The 17105-nt window shown below is 45.8% G+C and overlaps 2 non-coding genes across 2 annotated transcripts; both read right to left on the reverse strand.

Moving 5' to 3' along the window:
* Positions 1–15314: 15314 nt before the first annotated feature.
* On the reverse strand, positions 15315–15388 carry TRNAT-AGU (transfer RNA threonine (anticodon AGU)). The gene has a single exon. It is a non-coding gene; the product is annotated as a tRNA-Thr (tRNA).
* Positions 15389–15989: 601 nt separating this feature from the next.
* On the reverse strand, positions 15990–16071 carry TRNAS-UGA (transfer RNA serine (anticodon UGA)). The gene has a single exon. It is a non-coding gene; the product is annotated as a tRNA-Ser (tRNA).
* Between the last annotated feature and the right edge of the window lie 1034 nt (positions 16072–17105).

A 17105-nucleotide genomic window follows, 5' to 3' on the forward strand; every position in this document is an offset into this window, starting at 1 on the left:
GCTCGCAAGGCAGCCTACAATTTGCAATGTGGGGAGGATCAGGCCCCACAAGAATTTGTGCAGGAGTTAAAGCGGGCTTTTGCACAGACCACAAGAAGGGTGCGCACGGATAGCCGTGAATTTATAAACACGTTTTTCCATGCCTTGCCCAAATATATCATGACCCAGCTCGTGAGGGATTTTCACGAGAAAAGATCTTTAGACTGGGTCATTGAACAGGCTACCCGGATCTATGAGGTGCAGAAGCCCATAGAAAATAAAAGCAATGCCCAGAAAAACCCCAAAGCCAACGGCACCCCTGCTGCTGCCAAGGTGGCAGAGGTAAAGGTCAACCCCGTTTTGGATTTGGAGATGGGGGGACCTAAAAACCTACCTGCACCTAATAATGCTAGGCCCAGAAGGTCCTCGGGTCAGTCACAGACAGGGAGCCAAGGAGGCAGCCCCACAAATGGGGTCCCTCGCTCTCCTGATTATGTAAGTCCCCGTTACAAGGGAAATCGACCCATCCTGGGTTATGTGTGGACTCCTCCAGCCCAAGGGGGGGGATCCAGACAAGCACCTAACCCAGGGAACTTCCCTCCAAACTTCCCACAGGAGGGCAGAAATTTACCAAACCCTGGGCAGAACTTTTTCCCCAGATATCCACCCGACTTTCAGCCCCAAAACCATCCATCCTTCTTTCCCCAATTCCCTGAGCCCAGACCACTGAATCCGGGAGAGGGGAGGCCAAGGGTGGAGGGGTACCCAAATCTTCCCAACCAGGGGTATTACCAGAGGAGGGACAGCTACCCTTCCCGGGATCAGCCCAGGGGAGAAAACAGGGCCCCGTATCAGCCTGAGCGGGTTTCCCAGTTAGAGCGCCAGGTTCAAAACATGGCGCGGGATCTGGGTCACATACTGAGGGCTCAGCAGAACCCTCAGATGGGCGTGCCGGCGCAGAACGCACCCAACTCTGGACCTGGTGCTCCAGAACAATGACGGGGGCAGCACCCCGATAACTCACCGGTTCCCAGGGAGGAGGCACAAGGGGAAGGGGGGTGTAAAGCCTTGGAGGAAGCTTCCTTCCTCACTTGTAAACAGCCCCTAGAAACCCAGGAACCGGAAACAAAATCTCTTGCCCCTGAAAGTCTGCCTCCTAAGGAGCAGAGGGGGGGTAGGGGAAACAAAAGACCCAAACAGACTCAGTTTGAGGAGGAGGTACAGATCTTCCAATTTGAGGGAGAGGGATCCTCAGAGGATCCTGGGAAAAGGATCTTCTCCTTCAGAGAGGGGGGAACTCCCCCCAAAGAAAAATGGGTCCCTAGGGATGCAAATTCAGACTGGGGAGATGTGGAGACTGAGCTACCGCCGCCCACCATCTCATCCCAGAACCAACAGCAAGAAAATCCCCTGGTTCAAACCCATCCTGGGGACTGCCTCCAAAAAGGGGGGGGCGGCCCAGAACCGGAACCAGGGGAACCCACAATGGCTCTGATCTCCAGTTGCCAACTTTTTCTTTCAGATTCCCAAGACTCTCCACAGAATTCTGCCCAAATCTCTTCGCTATCGATGTCCAAAACCAGAAAGTTAGCCCACCAGTTGTCCAAAAATGTACATTATCTGTGCCCCCTTGAGGAGAAGGAGGGAAGATATTATGCCCCGGTACAAGTACAGGGGCAGGGTACAATCTCGGCACTGGTGGACACAGGATCTCAAGCTACCCTTCTGTCCAGAAGGGCCTTTGATGAACTGAATGCAGGAAGGGGAGAGGATTACCAAATTCCTCTCACCTCTCTTCCTGGACAACTACAGAACTTTGACGGGAAGGAAATTCCCGTTGAGGGGACGGCAGACTTGGACATTAAAATTGGGCGACACAAGCTGAAACACCCGGTCATAGTTGTGACCCCAGAGGGCACCCCTTGTTTACTAGGGAATGACCTCCTGAGAAGGTTGTCACCCCTAATAGATTGCGTAAACAAGGTCCTCTGGACCCAGACTAGCCGACCAATAAAATTAAAACAGAGTGTCAACCATGTTAGTTTAAACGGCACCTGCCACATGGTTGAACAAAAATCTGACCAAGTAGAATTTCACTTCCAGAACAACCAGATTCCAGACGTGACAGTAATAGCAGTAGGACAACAGACTGGTGATGGGGGGTCCTCTCTATTTCTGAAAATCAACCTTCCTTCCAGTCTAAAGTGGTATTCCACGCTGGAAGGAAACACTCTGAAATTCTATACCAATCCACAATCTGAAACTCACACTCCTATAGTCCAGAAAGATGTGAAATCAGCTCAGAGCCTGGCTGATATTCAGCAAATTGGAGAGCAGTTGTTCATCCCTGTTCAGTTAAATGATGGGAAGGACTCTGTTCTCGCTCGAGTGTGTGTGAACAACGGTAAGAGCTTCATCAGCGAAGCCATGTTCCGCCAACTCCCAAAAGATCCAGCCATTCCCACCTTCAAACTGATAGACAAATGGGAAATGGACCTGGAAGCACCTGACTCCAAACATCTCCTGCCAAGCAGGTGTATGCTCAAAATCTCCATTGGCAACAAGAGCATAGTCCATAATTGTTGGGTCGTGCGAGACGTCACTGCCGCCTTTTACTTAGGCAGTGACATTCTCAATCGCTTTGCCATTAGTTTGGACCTAATAAACTTCAAAGCTTGGTCCCGATTAGCGGATAATCCCATGGGCTTTGATGATCCAGAAAAAGCATTTAGGTCAGCTCAATTGCTACCTTATGCAGTTGAAATTCAGGTTAAAGAGGAAGTCACCATCCCAGAAAGGACCCGACAATTCTCCCTGGAAGTGAAAGTTAAAAGGGGACAAGAGTTGAAAAACCCTGATGCTTACATACATCTAAATGCTTCTCTCCAACAGCAAGGGTTGGGGGTAAACCCGACTCCATTAGTCAACATAGAACATGACCCCATTCTAATAGAGGTGGATAACAGCGACTTAAAGAGTATTACTCTAGCCGCAGGCACCATTATTGGAATGGCGGTTGATGACCGACATTTCTCCATTGATCTTGTAAATGAACTGTTAGGACCCATCCCCAAGGACTGTTTTGACAGTGACAGTGATGACAACGCAACACCAGACAGGATTTTTACCCGGCATGGGGGGAACTTCCTGGTGTACACTTCCTGCCCCTATGGTAAGGAAGATGTGACCTGTGACTTCAGGAGGGATGAGGTGATTTTCCAGGTCCATGAGGGCTGCCTTTCCCACCTGAAGCCTCCGGTCCAAATCAGCACTCTGACCAGGGACTTCTCCACCCAGCTGGAGGAGGCCGCGGAGATAGCCAAACCAGAAGTCTTTCCAGGCTTCAGGCAGATGGTGGAAGAGAAAGTCAACCTAGCTGATGCCTGTGTGACTCTGGAACAAAAGCAAAAGTTGAAACAAGTTTTCTTGGATTTCCAAGATCTCTTTGCGGTAGACTCATATGACTGTGGTCGCACTGACATCCACACAACAACAATCCCCACGGACCCTGGCATGACTCCAGTGTTTGTGAAGCAATATCGCTTGCCTCTCGCATCAATGGAGTCCCTTACTGAAATAATTAAGAACCTTGAGTCCCGGGGAATAATCCGTCCAGTCCACAGCACCTTCAATAATCCGGTGCTGGGAATATTGAAGCCAAACGGCCAGTGGAGACTCTGCGCTGACCTCAGGGAGCTCAACAAACGGGTCCACACTTCCCGATGGCCTCTTCCCTACATTGACCAAGGGCTGGCCCAGATTCAGGGGTCACAGGTATTCACTGCAATAGACCTGACCAATGGATACTGGACCGTGCCTGTCAGTAGGGAGGACCAATACAAGCTGGCTTTTACCTTTGGGGGCCAGCAGTACACATGGACCCGGACTCCCTTCGGATACCTTAACTCCGGTAATGAGTTCAATATTTTCCTACATAAGGCCATGCCCGACCTGGGTGCGAGGGGTAACCTGGCTTATGTAGATGATGTCCTCATCAAAAGTTCATCTGTGGAGGAACACATAGCGGAGATCCGTTATGTTCTGACACAGTTGAGGGCCGCCGGAGCAAAACTTTCCTTTCAGAAAGCACAGTGGTGTAGAACCCGTGTTAATTTCTTGGGGCATGAGATTACTCCTCAGGGTCTCTGTCCCCAGGAAAAGAAAGTGGAAGCACTTCAGAAACTGAAAGACCCCACAACTCTGCGGGAACTAAGGAGCCTCCTTGGACTGACTAATTACAGCAGAAAGTTCATTGAGGGCTACGCAGAGATCACCAGACCCCTGATTCATCTCCTGAAGGGGGGGGTCAAGTGGGAATGGGGTCCAGAACAAGCCGAGGCAGTAAAACAACTCAAAAGAAGCCTCTCACAAGCGCCTTGCCTAGCTTACCCGGTCAGAAACAAGGAGTTCTTCCTGGAGACAGGGTTCTCTAATACGTGCTTGACTGCAGTATTATATCAAAAGCATGACAAGGTCAATAAAGTAATCTCCTATGCGAGCAAAACTTTATCCTCTGTGGAGGAAAAATTCAACGATTGTGAGAAGGCACTCCTGGCAACGGTGTGGGCATTGAAGAATTACCGCCCGTTTATCCAGGGGGAACACATCATAGTGGAGACTCCACACCAGCCTCTGCAATATCTCCAAAGTGACAGAATCCGGGCCGGAAATGTGAGTAATTCCCGAATTACTTCCTGGATTCTGTCAATGCAAGGCTTTCCTGTGGAGGTCAGATATGGCCAAAACAAGAAGAGTCCCCTCGCGCAAGGTCTGGCTGACTTGCATGATTGTGCCAGAGAAAACTGTCTCGAGGACGAAAGTCTAAAAATAAAGGACAACATGGAGGCATACCTTAATTCCCCCCACAAAGTCTTTGAAGAGGACAAGTGTGAGGGAATGCCCACTGTCTATGTGGATGGATGCTCTTACCATGTTGACAACAACGGGGAGAAAGAACTGGTGGCTGGCGTAGGGAATGCATGGGTGAATGAGTCCCCAGAACCCTCCGCTGGATACAAAATTGGTCCCCGAAGTAGTCAGGTGGCAGAATTGATGGCTGTGCATCAGGCCATCCTCACTGCTGTCCAACATCAACTCCACGAACTGGTCATAATCACAGATTCGGATTATGTACGGAACGGGTTCGTGGAGCACCTGGTTAATTGGAAAACCAGAGGCATGTTATGTGCTAACAACAAACCCTTGAAACATGGGAAGTTGATCCAAAACATTGATGATCTGGTCACCTCGAATGAGATGACCATCTATTGGAAAAAGATCAAGGGTCATTCCAAAGTAGAGGGACCAGACAAAACTGGAAATGACTTAGCTGATCAGCTGGCCAAAACCGGGGCCATCCAAGGGGATCTAATTGAGATTGAGTCCCTATTGGGGGAAATCCAGGTCACTGCCATCACTAGGTCCCAGACAAATGCTCACAACGACCTTTCAATTGCACAATGGAGTAAGGAGACCCCTGATGCTGATTTGATTACCGCTCAGAAGGGGGATCCAATTATTGGTAAATTTTACCAGCACCTTGAGGACCCTGAGAACTTTCCCCTGACGGATACCGATTACATTGGGAAAGAGGACCTAAGAGTGTTGATGAAATGTCCAAAAATGTTCCGAATCCAAGACGGTTTGCTGGTAAGGAAATCCAAAGCTGGCCACGATCAGTGGGTGGTTCCTACCTCATTCCGAAGCCTGATGTTAAGTCACGCCCATGATGCGGCCACCGCCGGTCATAGGGGGTTTCACACAACATTGGAAATCTTAAGAGAGGTTGCATACTGGCCACACATGGGCCAGGACCTCAACCAATATTTGAAGGGTTGTCTTGTGTGTGCACAATTTCAGCCGACATCCCTCACACACCGGGCACCTTTACAAAAGCGGGGGATGACACTGCCATGGTCAGATTTACAAATCGACTTTGTAGGCCCTGTGATTCGCTCGGCTAGGGGGAATAAGTACATGTTGACTGTGACATGCTTGTTTACCAAGTGGGTGGAATGTCTCCCAGCCCCAAACTGCAAGGCAGAAACGGCAGCTGCCTTGATGATTAACCACATCTTTTCCCGTTTTGGTCTACCTCAAAGGATTGAGTCAGACAGAGGTAGCCACTTCACCAGTGAAGTAATGACAAAGATGTGGGAGATACTGGGGGTCAAGAGAAAGCTGCATATTGCTTATCGGCCAGCTTCTTCTGGGGCAGTAGAAGGATATAACCGGACAATTGTGAGCATATTAAAGAAGTTTGTGGCAGATTCTGGGCCAAGTTGGGATATCCGATTACCTCTGGTCCTAATGGCTATCAGATCTACCCCTTCATCTGCAACCAAAATGTCACCATTTGAGTTGATGACTGGGCGCAAGATGGTGCTTCCTCAGCATTTGCTCTATAGGACCCAAGAGCAGACACTGATAAATGCCTCCACTACTCATGAGTATGTAGAGAATTTAAGGAAACACCTTCAACATGCTTTTGCTTACGCTCAGCGGAATCTAGAAAGATCAGCTGATAGCATGAAGACCCATTATGACCTGAAAACTTCCAGGAAGGAATATCAGGTGGGAGACCGGGTCTATCTATACAACTTCCAAAGGAACCAGGCCAAGCAGCGCAAATTTTTGCCTACATGGAAAGGACCATTTGAGATCATCGACAAAATCTCCCCTGTGGCCTACAAGATCCGCATCCCCAAAGGCGGTTCGGCAGAGGGGGAAGACAAGTGGGTACACATAAACCAGTTGAAGTGTTGCCATCCCAGGCACACTCTGCAACAACTGGAGGAATCCTCTGGAATCCTAGCGGGTACTGTATCAGACTAATTCAGTTCCAACCATAAAACATACCACATCTAGTCTCTAAAATATTGTGATTTGCATGAAACTGTCTCTTAGTTATACTGTTTTCTTTATCAAAATAAGAATGTAATGTTTCGTCATGATGAAATGCATATGCTGTCCCACTATCTCAACGGTGGTGGAAAAACGTCTATGAATAGGTATTGCCGCTCTTCCTTTGTCGTCCTAGGAGAAAGAAGACCTTGAGACTGGCCAAGGAGGATGATCCGGAGACCGGGAACGAAGATCCAATGGGCCCAGTGGACCGCCCAATACTCCCATCAGGACTGGCGAGGAGAACCGATCGATCAGTACCGGATGGAGAAGAAGATGCTGAACTGTGCCATCTACAGAAGAGGAAGAAGATTATGCGGACAGACCGGTGCGTGGGTCAAAACCCATGGGCACGCGACTCCCCATCGACTCAAATTCAAAGTGCAGTCGCGTGGGGGGGCTTGTTGGGTGTCCTGACCCACGTTTAAGCTATCATGCTGCAACATTTGGTGCTGTGGGCTTAGAAAATTCAAGATGGCGGAAAACCCACATGTGCGCTGAAATCCAGGAAAGCTGCGCAGTTTGTGCGCACACTAAAATGGTTGCCTCACTTGCCACCCACCAGTGCGAGAATGAAAGGCTGGGTTGCCATGAGGGAAATGGGTTGCCAAAGGAAAAACAGTAGCGCCGGTTAGCTTCAAAGCGCTTTAAAACCACCATTGGACTACCCGCACAGTAGTCTGAAACCATTGGGAGTGGCAATGCTGATTGCCAAAAGCAAACCCATAATTGTTGGGAATTCATTTTCTTAAATCCCAAAAATGGGTGCAGTACCAGTACTCACCACTATCCAAAAGCCGGCAGTTTAAAACCACCCTGTGTTTCTCTGAAGGCAGGCTCAAACTGTCTATTTTAAACATTGCAACACATCTAAAAACTCACTGGACACCAGCAGACATTTGGTAGAATGGCGTTTTGTGTGCCTACAAAATCTGGGAAATGAAGATCATAAGACAAGGTTTATAACAAGACTGGCTGCGCTGTGGATTTCAGCAGTTTAAGTTGCACTGGATTGAAAGACACTAAAAAAAAAAAATCTAAATGTTTAAATTGACTGAGTGACCTACTTTTGAGTGTCACATAGGTTGCAATTGTTTAAATGTCATAGTTTTGCACTTAGAATCAGCATTCTAGCTGCAGGTGTAAAATTGCAAGTTAATTTAAAAAGCAACAAATAACATGACAGTAGCTGAAAGTCTGGCTTAAGGAACTTGATTCTGCCTGGCAACTACCCCCATCAGCAGTGAAACTTGAGTCACCACTGTGTTCCCAGGCCAACCTTCCTTTTGCTGCCCCCACTAAGGATATGCCATCTATCTGATAATTGAATTATCTGTGCTCTGCAAGAGAGTGAACAAAGCCCTCTTCACTCAGGCAAAGGTTTTTATTACCGCAGTCGTAAATTGTAGCTTCCTCTTGGCAGGAGCTGGGAGGAGCACTGCCTGTGAGAGCAAGCTGGCTTGGCAGAACTGGAAAGAACCAGAAATTCAACCTTGTGCTGAGGGTAAACCACACCCCTTTGGAGCCAGAACATAACTTTAAAAAGATGAATAACTCATAGAGCGGACATGTGAAAATTTTATAAATGATACCATAATTCTTGTGATTTTTCTGCCCACAGTTTAAGACGTGGTAGGAACCGGTGGTATGTTCAGGGGGGTTTTAGCGGAAAAGTGGATATTACTCTAAATGTGTGCATGTTAAAAATCTGAAACTTCATCAGTTAATGTCCCTACCCCCTGCACACATGTATGTAAAGTTGGGTCCATGTCGGAAATTGAAAAAGCAGTTAAAAAGTCAATTATGTACACTCTTTGAATGCAAGCTCCGAGAATGAGCAGATTTGGACATAGACATGGCTAAATTCAGCCACACCATGTATATGTAATTTCAAACAACTGTGTAACTCTGAAGTATGGATTTTGATCATATATATATTTGGGTGCACAGATGATAAGGGAGGTTGTTTCAAGAGATCATAAAATGACATCAATCTGACTCACAGTTCAGTTTGCCAATCAAGCGGAGGAATGGAAGCCTGACCAATGACGAATGAGAGGGGCAAGTCTAGTGATGCAACACACACACCCATTCTCAAGAAACAGATAAAAGCAGAGAGTCAGGACACATAGAGACCTTCAATTCCATTTGCTGCAACGCACTCTGCCGGACACTACAACATCCAAAGATCCAGACTTCAAATTCATCAACCTCCAGAAAGCCAAACTAGAGACTTCAATCTATCCAGAGCAGAGAGAAAGCAGTGCTGTGCCTAGCAGAGACCAGACCAGAGAGAAAGCAGTGCTGTGCCTAGCAGAGACCAGACCAGAGAGAAAGCAGTGCTGTACCCAGAGAGACCTGACCAGACTGAAGTCCGTGACCAAGTCGCTTTCCTGTTTAAAATCTCTTGTGAGTACCGCCAAACTGTACCAAACCAATCTCTTAGTTTAAATTCATCTAATTCAATCTATTTAACCTAAGTAGAACTGCCTCCTAGCTGTCACCTGTCAATTCTAGTAAAATTTGTCACTTGTCAAAGTGTGCGTTTAAAATTGGCAAAACCAAAAACGACCTTTACTAAATTGCTCATATCTCCGCAACCGTTTGGGCTAGAGACTTGCAATAACTTTCATTTGGAACCTGAGATCCTAGGCTTTCCTAGGACCCCAAAACGGTAGAGATAGTCCTTGCGGTTCCTCTGTAATAGCGCTCGGCGCATCCGCGAATTTTGCCGCGATTTGCAATTTCTTCACATGTAAAAAAAACTGCTGATGCCTGCTTTCCATTTGCCAGAAATTCGTTTAACCTGTTAACTATCCCTGCATCATTGCTAGTGTGAGCCTGGACTAATATTAACTAGATACCACTCACCCTGAACCTCTAAAAGGGAATTAAAAGCGTTTCCAGCATATTTCTCATTCATTGCTAGCACCTATCAAAGCATTTGCCTGTGTTTTCAAACTTCTGTTTAAGCTTGCTGGATTGAACTGAATTACAGTTGATTGCATTTCTGAGAACTGTGTGTTTTCCTTCCATTTCCTTGCCTTGCATCAAGGGGGGGAGGGGAGTAGCCAGAGAAAAGTGATTACATTGTTTGGTTGAAATCATATTGCGTATTTTATGTACTGCATTCATTGAATATTGCATCCACCTGAGCCTACATAAAGCATCCTCTACCACATTATACTTTTGTTCCTATTTACCAGTGTGCTACCTTATCCATTTCATGTCAACTCATTAGTGATTAAAGAAGTGTGCTAGTGCCAGATTCTCCGTTGTTAATATTTACCATATCAGATTAAGTGTGATATTCAATTATTAATTTATTAAAAAGTGTGATATATATTTTAATTTATCAAATAAACCTTTTAAACTTGCAAAACAGAATTACTTCTTGGCTCAGTGGGGTCAGGGGGATTCCAAGAGAGGGGTGTTATACAAGGGTAGTCATCCAGAACGCATGAACTGGACCTAAAGATATATCAATAAGGGTTTTCATTCAGTATTCTAGACTAGGCGTTAACTTGGCTGTAGTGCTGAATTGAATCCTCTTACATTCTGCTCCTACATTTTGTTGTAGCGGCGCAATGCGTTCCGGGCATGCAGGGAACCTGCTGTTTAAATAACGATGGACAGCCTTGGTGATTACGTTATCAGGCTCGCCTTCGAGGGCTGACATTTTTTATGGGGGGGTGGGCATCTCCCATCCCTCCTTGACTATGGCTAAGGGTCCCCTTACAGAGTGACCAAACAGAAGTTCAAAGGGACTGAAGCCAACACCCTCTTGTGGTACCTCTCTGTAGGCAAACAGTAAGCATGGTAACAGAAGATCCCATTTTCTTCTTTGGGGTTCTTCCAGAGCCCCAATCATGCTCTTCAAGGTCCAGTTAAACCGTTCCACTAGGCCATTGGTCTGTGGGTGATATGCAGAGGAAAACTTATAACTGACCCTACACTCCTTCCACATGGCCTGCATATACTTGGACATAAAGTTGCTGCCTCTGTCAGACACAACTTTTTTAGGGAAGCCAACCCTAATAAGATTCCAAGCAAAGCTTTTGCAACTGACTTGGCAGCCACAGTTTTGTGTTCCATCCCATCGATTACACCAGACCCACAAAAGGAACCAAGTATCAGGGTAACCATAGGTGACAAAACATTTTCCGTTTTAGTAGATACAGGGGGGGACTCGATCCTGTGTTAGAGAAGGTGAATTTCCAATGTCAGGCATTGCCATGAATGCACCAGAATTATCTGTGGTGACAACTACGGTTCCTTTTACAGACACTATACCTATCACTATCAGAGAACATGACATGTCCATGCCATTATTATATTGCCGCAGGATATCAGTTATCATATTGGGGAGAGATTTGATGAGCAAATTAAACATGACAATGTAATTTACTGACCAGTTGATGGTATGTTCTATACCAGGGATTCATTATGTAAATGCACAAGAATTCAAAACAGCATTTTATGGCCAGGAAGCACAAACAAGAGTGCCATTAAACCCAGAAGTATTCATTTATGAGTACACATAATGTTAGCATGGCTTCCTCAAATACAGGAGCCTGTGGTTACCTACAGAATTTTTGTATCAACCAGAAGTACCCACATATGTGAAGGTAGGGCAGATAATTACAATGGAATTAGAAGCAGCAATTGTGAGGGAAGACAGAGTGATTTTACACAGAGTTGATGTGGAAGGGATAAACTGGAGAACAGTGATAGCTCTTGATGAAGGGCAGCGACAGACTACCTGAAAAGATGAACATGTGTTTACAGATGATGGCTCAGATGACAAAGTGATATACAACATAAGTCTTAATTTCCAGTTGAAAATTGAAAACAGGGAGATACCTCACAGAATCTCCCTAGTGAAAAAGTTACCGTCTTTGCTTCAGGAGGATTTTGCACCAGTGCCAAGCAGATTATGGACCAGCAGTCCATACGATGTTGGTCTATTAAAAGAAGTAGGTGCAGTCAAAATTAAATTAAAGCAAGGAGCAATTTTACCTCGAGTGAGACAACACCCTATGTCAAAGGAAGCTGACCAAGGTATCTATGACAGTATTGCTGCCTTGATGCGACAGGGAATATTAGTACAATCAGAATCCCCATGTAACAAGGCTGTGTACCCAGTGAAGAAAGTGACAGGGGAATCGTGGAGATGTATCTAGAACTTACGCCCCCTGAACAATATTGTTGAGGCAAAGTTCCCATTGGTTCTGAACCCAGCCACACTATTGTGTAACATTCCACTCGAAACTAAACATTCTACAGTGATTGATTTAAAGAATGCTTTCTTTTCCATCCCACTACATGAAGAGAGTCAGTATTTGACATTGTTTACCTTCCGCAGGATTAAATTGAACCATCTTCTTTTCCCCAGGGGATTCCGAATCACCCCGGTTTTCAACCGAGTGCAGCAGATGGACTTGGGAAACATGCAACTTGACAGCATAGTGATACTATATGTAGATGACATTCTAGTAGTAGCTTAGGTGTCGCCAGATTAAAACATCCTAAAATTCATATGGGCAGGTTATTTTGTTTCTGGTTGATTATTGGTTTTGCTATAACACTGGTGATATCAATGATGTAAAGCTGGAGAGCAACTCAGTTGAAAGTACTTCGTTATTTTGAATACCTTTTGACTTTTGAAAGTCCCACAGGTTATTTCTTTGGCCGGAATTGTGGGGTGGGATTGTATATATGGGAATGTGAGATTGGTATGTCACACCATTATGAGCCTAGTGTTCAAACGCATAAGAACAAAAATATTCCTACACTACAACCCATCCTTTTTGTCCAAAGTAATTTAAGATTTCCATTTTAATGAAGAAATTACTCATCTGGTTTTCTTTCCTTTCCTATCTTCGGAGACGGAAAGATTCCTTCATTGTCTGGAAGTGAAAAGGGCCCTAACATTATATCTGCTTAGAGAAAAAGAGTTCACAGTCTTTACTCTTTATGATGCCCAGAAACTGCAACAAGGGCTCTAAGTAGTCCAAGGCCATCCTATCGAGATAGATCATCTCATGTATTTTGGCAAGCTATGTCTCATGTATATTGGCAAGCTACTTGATCCAGGCATTAACTGAACCAAACGCGCTCCATGCTCCCCATGTGAGAGCAAACGTACATTTTCTTGCTTTTCAAAGACATGCTCTGTGAATCATAGGTGCCAGAACTTGGGCTTCTCCATTGGCCTTCTTTAGACATTATTTATTGGGTGGGAACTTCAGATCAGATGCTCAATATGGAATATCGGGCCTCAAAACATATTTAACTAAACCGGGTGTTATGACCATCCAACCCCACGTAATTCAGTGCTTGGCAAACTCTCAAAAGTATGGAGGAAAGGGGACAGGACATAGGAATAAGAAAAGGTTGCTCATAATAGTGACTACTGTACTCCTGTTCCATAGTCCCCTTTCCTCCAGATGCCGGCCCATCTTCCCTCCTAAAACTGGCATAGCCGTGAGTCAGGGACCAAGCTCAGGAGTTGGCAAAGGACTATGAGATGAAGCCAAGAGTGGGACATGGGGATTTATGGCCGAGGCCATGCATCACACGGCCTTTATGTAAAAATAAAAAAGGACAATATTTTAGTGCAGCAAAAAACACTCTAGTTCCATCCCCATAGGATGGAATATACCAGAAGTATGGAGGAATGGACACTATGGACTAGGAGTAATGTAGTTACTACGTGAGTAACTTATTCCAAAGGCTCAACGCCATGGGTGTAACTCCGCCAGAAAATGTGTATTTGTTTAGACCTGTGTATATCAACATGGCTGTTTAATCCGGTCATACTCTGACTATATATTGCTCGATTAAAAAGCTGTATAAATTGGATGAGCCTATGTGTAACTGTAATAAATTAAATGAAAGTGGTCTGCGTGCTACCAGAGTTTATTCTGCTATACAAATTCCCATGACATGTACAATGTTTTATGAGCACGCAATTGTCTTACTCTCGGGATCCTTTCTTGGGGCAGGCAAAGTGAACAGTGGCCCGCAGGCACATGGGCTTTGTGGGAGCAGGATAAGCTGTTCCCAGCCAGAGTTCTAAGACAAAGTTCTGAGCTAAGACTGAAGAAGCTCTGTTCCTCTTTATTTTTATTTATTTAATTTGCTTTGCCTTTCCAGCAAATAGACATAAACAGAGAAACTGGGTGACACAGGGTCTGTTCAATACATTTTGGCCATTTATGTTGCATCAGAGGATTTAAAATGAAAGTGGTTTGAGCTAGATGGTTGCGTGTACAGCAGTGGTAGGTTAATGGGAGTGACTATTGTTAGTGGGATGTACCTTACAAAGTCTAAACGATGGAGGATAACAAATGGGACACAGCTAAACAGGTGTCTTGCTGTATAAAATAAAGACTACAAGCAGGTGATCATAGTACGCATGTCCTCGTTCTTCCGTGTCTTTTAATCGCCATACTTCAGTTGTAAAACCCAGAGGAGGATGTTATAGTATCCCATTAAAAAAATTACCTCTATCAACTTGAGTTGAGTGAAGACTGGAGTCAAATCCTGGCATCACCATTTAACCAAAGTGTGTGATCCTCGGGAAATCATTTACTCTCATTTTAACATATCTGCCAAATAAGTGATTCCGTTAGTCCCTTACTAGACTGCAGTGTGGTATTGAAAGCCTTACATCATGGCTTCTGGATAGTGAACATATTGGGCCTCATTACAAGTCACCCGGTCTGGAAATAACGGTGGTAGTAAATCCACCGCCACCGTTGTTTCCGGACCGGGTGATCTCGAGTTCTGCAGGATGGAGGTGTCCTTCCTGCCAGGTCTGACCTGGCGGGTTTAACACCACCCGCCTGCAGGCGGACGTGGAAACACCAGCACCATCACGAGATGGTGCCGGTGTTTCCACTTCCCCATTCCCATTGAGTCCTATGGGACTCAATGGGAATGGGGATTTACCGAATACCGCCTCCGGAATTCCCGGGTCACCGGGTCGTAATGCCCCAGTGATTCTAGGAATCATGGAGGTGGAATGGTAATACGAGTCCGGCGGTAATCTGCCGGAATTTCAGGCACGGTTACCGCCAGGCTCGTAATGAGGCCCATTTTCTTTGTTAAAACTGCTCACCATACAAAAATATAAAAATGTTACTGACTTTCAAAGGTGTGGGTCGGCCTGAGGATCTCGGTTACAGTTATTGATATTTGAGTTTCAGTCAATTAAAAATAAGGCAATTGTATGTGGGGGGTTCCTATAAGGGGATGCATTCTAGAATGTCTTCCTAGAAACTGTTTCTCCATATTCGTATGATCAACTGCACCTCTTAATCAAAGCCTTTGACTAAAAGGAGTTATGGGTCCTTAACCAGCACCGATCAAGGTTAGTTGGAAATGCAATTTCTTCAGTGTGTTCTAAAGAGTGCTTTAAAAGAAGCAGGCACTGCTGAGATTCGAACTCAGGATCTCCTGTTTACTAGACAGGCGCTTTAACCAACTAAGCCACAGCGCCACATGCTCTACACGCTACATGGGGTTCCAGCTCTTCGTGATCCATTCCTGTTACACTGCGAAAGGTAGAGTTGCTGTCCAAGTAAACTGGAAGTAAATCGCGGAATTTTTTTTTAAAGGATATTTACCGAAAGCTGTGCACTTTTGTTTCTAATGTGGGTACAGAGTAACACAGCTGTTTAATAAACATTGAAGCAGTTGCTACAGGTTAATTCCAGAAAGTTATTTGTAGCGCCAGCTACTGGCTACACCGTCTTAGTGAGGCTGCTTACTCCAGTGTCTGCATAAGTCCCTGTAGATCTCACCATCCTCTTGTGCTGGTCGCGCGGCATTGGCTGCTTTTTCTCTGGATCTGTCTCTTCTCAGTGTCTCTTTGCGGTTCCCTCTCATCATGGGCCCTCTTATTTCAGTAACAGAAGCACCCTGAAGCCGTACATGTTCATGTTGACGTTTCAGTCACTCCTTCGAATGGGCTGTTTTTGATTCATGAAAAAGTTGTCACAGTCAGAAAACAAAAGTAGCCACTGAAGCCCCCAAAGCAAAACATTCACCTATAAACTAGGTTTTCATTGCAAACGTGAAATGCCAGCAAAATATTAATCCGTAGTCGGCAGGATTCGAACCTGCGCGGGGAAACCCCAATAGATTTCAAGTCTATCGCCTTAACCGCTCGGCCACGACTACCTGACAATCACGTCACCTGGAAGTCAATATGACACTGCATCAGAGGTCAGTTTGGCTGAAAAACTAAGTTGTGCATGCAGAGTACACTTCACACAGTCATGATATTATCAACATTACTATGATTCACTCATGGTTTTCATCAACGATGGAGACATTCTAGCATTGTCAGACAATGTTACAGGAGCACATTCTCAGGGCTATCACTGTTACCCATACCAAGGTCACTCCTTCTTTTCCCGGAATCTGGTCAAGAGACTTGCCCTTGACAGGGAATGGGAAATCTGCTCCTGCTGTATATGTACACGACTAATGCTGTTGATATGGCCACCCACAATGAAGGTGGATTAGCACACACAAGACGGAGACAGAAGTAGAGTTGGATGGCTGCCTGCTCGTGCTCTAATGTTACACACATATCGTTCTTTATCTTGCTGACAGCTTGGAGGTGACGACAGAAAGAAAAGAAATGGAGGAGGCACCCCGATAACTTAGGCAGGGTCCTCCTCCATGGGTAAGAGGAAGGGATAAGGCGAAGCGTGCCAAAGCGCTGGGAAAGCCCGCGAAGGGCAACAAAGAAAGGGGACGTGACAAGCCCCATATAAGCGGCGGGCGTCCTGCTGCAGGAAGCATCCAGCCCTCAGCAGAAAGACGCCCACCGCAGTAGGAAGGATTTTCGTTTTGCTGAGGTTACAGTGCCGATGTTCCAGTGTTCCAGTGTTCGTGATGGAGAAAGAAGCCCAGTGTTCGTGATGGAGAAAGAAGCCCAGTGTTCGTGATGGAGAAGCCCAGTGTTCCAGCAGGCAGATTTTCGGTTCCTGTTCGTAAGGAGCATTGGTCATAGTACAAGGAGAGAGTGAGAAGGTAATGGTGAGGGAGAGAGCCAGTCAGATAGCGCAGCGAGAAGATGGCTCACTTTGACTTCGGTGTAGAGTGGGGTGTTACTCGCAGAGCGCACAGCGTTGTGCAGGCTAAGGCTTAACTTACAGCCAGCACTATTTAAAACCAAAGTGGCGGAATGCAAGCAAGAATGTGAC

Source organism: Ambystoma mexicanum, chromosome 1p (genome assembly GCF_040938575.1).
Source record: "Ambystoma mexicanum isolate Mex_15411 chromosome 1p, UKY_AmexF1_1, whole genome shotgun sequence".
Lineage (NCBI taxonomy): Eukaryota > Metazoa > Chordata > Amphibia > Caudata > Ambystomatidae > Ambystoma > Ambystoma mexicanum.